This window comes from Miscanthus floridulus, chromosome 1, assembly GCF_019320115.1.
Source record: "Miscanthus floridulus cultivar M001 chromosome 1, ASM1932011v1, whole genome shotgun sequence".
Taxonomy (NCBI): domain Eukaryota; kingdom Viridiplantae; phylum Streptophyta; class Magnoliopsida; order Poales; family Poaceae; genus Miscanthus; species Miscanthus floridulus.
The window spans coordinates 84,769,825-84,773,437 of NC_089580.1; the positions used below are offsets into that span (position 1 = coordinate 84,769,825).

The following is a 3,613-nucleotide window of genomic DNA, read 5'->3' on the forward strand; positions in this document are numbered from 1 at the left end:
GTTGGTGATGTCAAGGAATGGTATTCCAAGGATGTTGGGTGTATCGTCTTCTTTTTCTCCCATGTCTAGGACCATGAAATCGGTAGGAGCATGGTGATCTTGTATTCTTACCATAACATCCCTCGCTATTCCCTCAGGGAATCAGATTGATTGGTCCACCATCTGCAACTACATAAATGTAGGGAACAAAGGTTCGTTACTGACTAAATATTCATACATTACCTTGGATATTATGTTGACTCCTGATCCAATGTCGCAGAAGGTCTTGTGGAAGATTCTTTTTCTGATGGTACACTCGATCATTGGTATGCTAGGATCATCCTTCTTAGCAAGGAATGGTGAAGTGAGGAGGTGGTCGTACTCAGATCAGAGTGTGTTGATCGTGTTGACTGTTTCTTCTTGTGGCTGACTGGTCTTGTTCTTCCTCCTTCTTCGGTTCTTCTTCTTCTTGGTTACTATTGTCTCTTTGGGTAGGTATGCCTTTTGTGGATGACTAGGAGATTGCAAGATGTGGTTCTTGAAAGCGAACTCCTTTTTATCCTTAATCGTGAAATAGATCTTGGCACTATCCATGTAGATGATGCCTTTTGTGGTGCTCAAGAAGGGTCAGCCTAGGATGATGGGTGCCCTCTCATCTCCACCTATTTCTGAAACCACATAGTCTATGGGAACATATGATTGTCCCACTCAAATAATGGCATCTTCAAGAACTCCCTTGGGGTAGCAGAGTGACTGATCTGCAAGCTACGAACGCATATTTGTGTACAACAAAGGATCTCCCAAAATTTTCTCATAGATTACCTTAGGCATGATCTTGACACTTGCTCCAAAGTCACATATAGCTTCTTAGAAAATGTGTGGTCCAATGGTGATGGGGATGATAGGTCTCCCTAGATCACCTTTCTTGTTAGGCAAGGTGTAATATATCCACCTTCCCGTCGATGGCTTCGTGTAGTAGTAAGATGCATTGTGAATATCAACAAGATTTATAGTTTCTAGATCTTTTGGCTGCCCTAGAATCTTACCTTTGTCGAACAGAGGAACAGTAGCCGCCAGCTGAGCTATTTGTGATTCTATCATTTTATTAAAGCTATGTTGGTTCCTAATGGCAGAAGCAAAGCTATCCATTCTATTATTTATGTTTTCTAATATTTTATCATTGGTAGCTACCTTCTTAGATAATACTTCCATAAGTCTAGATTGGCTAATAATTAATTCTCTCAAGGATGGTTGATTGAAGTTATTATAATTATTACCTTGAGGGTTATGTTGGTAGTTCGGTTTCTGTTGTTGGTTCCATCTTTGATTCTGTTAAGGACAATAGTAGTTGTTGTTGCTACCAAAGTTCACATCCTCTTGGGTTTTAGGACAGCTATTCCTTGAATGCCCAGTGTTTCCACATACTTCACATGTCATGCGGGAATCATGAATGTGCATGACTTCTTGCTTCTCATTAGCTCGGTCTTCGAGCTTCTTCATTAGGTCCATCTTGGCAGATAGCATGTCTACCTCCTTGAGTTGATGCATACCTCCACCTCTCTTGTGGGTCTGAACACGTTCTTCATTTTAGCCTTGGTTGGAGGCCATCTTCTCCACAAGAGTGGTTGCAACTAGAAGTGTAAGTGACAAGAATGCACCTCCAGCAGCTGCATCCATAGTCTCATGGGTACTGTTGGTTAACCCATGGTAGAATGTCTACATGAGTAACCAATTCTCCGTCCCATGATGAGGACATTCTAATATTTAGTCTTGAAAGTGTTCCCATGCCTTAGGGATAGATTCATCATGTTGCTGTTGAAAACTTGAAATTCTCCCATGCAGAGCACTGGTCTTGCCCGTGGGAAAGAACTTTGCTAGGAAGGTAGAGGAGCAATTATTCCATGTAGTGTTTCTATCTTTGTTGGCATAGAACCACTGCTTCACCTTCCCCAAAAGTGAAAATGGAAAGAGGCAAAGTAATATGGCATCCTTGGTTACTCCCTTGATGGTGAAAGTGATGTAGATCTCTAGGAAGTGTTGGAGATAAGCACTAGCATCTTCATGTGCCTTTCCACAAAATTGGATCGCTTGCACCATGTTGATGAGAGCCGGCTTGAGCTCAAATCCATTGTCTCCCACATTGACTATGGGTCTAGTCCGGATGTTGGCAGTGGTTGGAGCAGAGAATTCATGAAGAGTCCTATCAACCATGGCTTCAAATTCTGGTGTTAAGCTTCGCCTTATATAGTTGTCTTTTGACTCTATAGCTAAAACTTTTTTGAGTTTAGCCTTAGTCCTCTTAAGTAGTGCTTCTGGATTGTCAACGTAGTTTGTCAAAAGGTCAAAACTAGTCATACATTACACTGCATAAGATACACAAGTAGACAAAACAAGCTAAAGCCTGTTTGAGCAGAGGTCAATGGTTATTTTGATCACATCAATAAGTATAAGTTTATCAATACTTCCTTTGTCTAGCTACCTTACTCGGCAACGACGCAAGAAATGCTTGTTGGTGCTGCTTAGCATCACTACTAGAATGATACTAAGTAGTTCTTTATCATCTTATGTGACTAGAAATAATATATAGATGTGAATGAAAAAGGATTTGCAAGCGCACATATAATATACCATTGTAGCACTTCACCCGAGAGTATTCTAGGTATCGTTATTTATATTTTTACCATAGGGAAGGTCTAGCATGGACAAGTATTGATAACTTATACTATTGATGGAGAAGTAAACTATAACCAATGTTCTACTCATAACAGGGGTAAGTCATAGGACAAGATATATATAATAAGTATTGATCAATGATAATGATAAATCACTCAGAGTACTCATTTCTATGGCATTAGCATGGTCAGGTAGAATATTAGAGGAATAATTCCTAAGTCATCCTTAATTACAAGTCAAAGCATACATTCATTAGTGCAATTACACCTAGTAATCATGGCTAAGATCATCTTCATATCTACACATAAGGGATATTACTTGGGAAGAGTAAGAACAGAGCTTATCTTCCTTCGTAATCAGATCCTACGTGCTACCAACATCTGGGAGTGGACTACAAAGGACTCAATGGGAGTGTCACATCCGTGATCTTCCACGTGACCCTAAATATAGGGCATATTCATAGGTAAACAATGTATAAGCACCACGCTTACACACAATGTCGATCACCCACCCATGGTACCTTAGAGTGAGTGCTATACGAACTTATGCATGAACATGATGATAATCCAACTATACTAAGCATATAATCAAAGTAGACGATGAACATTATAATGAAGAACATGAATAAGATGAATACTAATGTTGTCATCACAATTGTAGCAAGCATATAAAAACAATGGAGATACAAAAGAGAGAGGGGGTACAAAGATTATACCGAACCATGCTCTTGACATGATCAGGAATCCAAGCGAAGCCTGCTTGCCTCCCTCTAGACCTAGCCTAACTAGCTATGCCCTAGAATATGCTAGAGCTCTAAGGATGATTAGGGTTTCTGTCTTCTCAAATGACTTGATACTCAGGGGGGCAGGGGCTAATATATATAAATGGGCACGTTCAACATGAGCCCTTGGATCAAACCGACTTAAGGAACATCGTAGATGCAACCTAGGAGGCGGTGGAG

The 3,613-nt window shown here is 40.3% G+C and overlaps 1 non-coding gene across 1 annotated transcript; it reads left to right on the forward strand.

Moving 5' to 3' along the window:
- Positions 1-1,717: 1,717 nt before the first annotated feature.
- LOC136511503 (small nucleolar RNA R71) lies at positions 1,718-1,824 on the forward strand. Its single transcript, XR_010772740.1, has one exon. It is a non-coding gene; the product is annotated as a small nucleolar RNA R71 (small nucleolar RNA).
- The last annotated feature ends 1,789 nt before the right edge of the window (positions 1,825-3,613 follow it).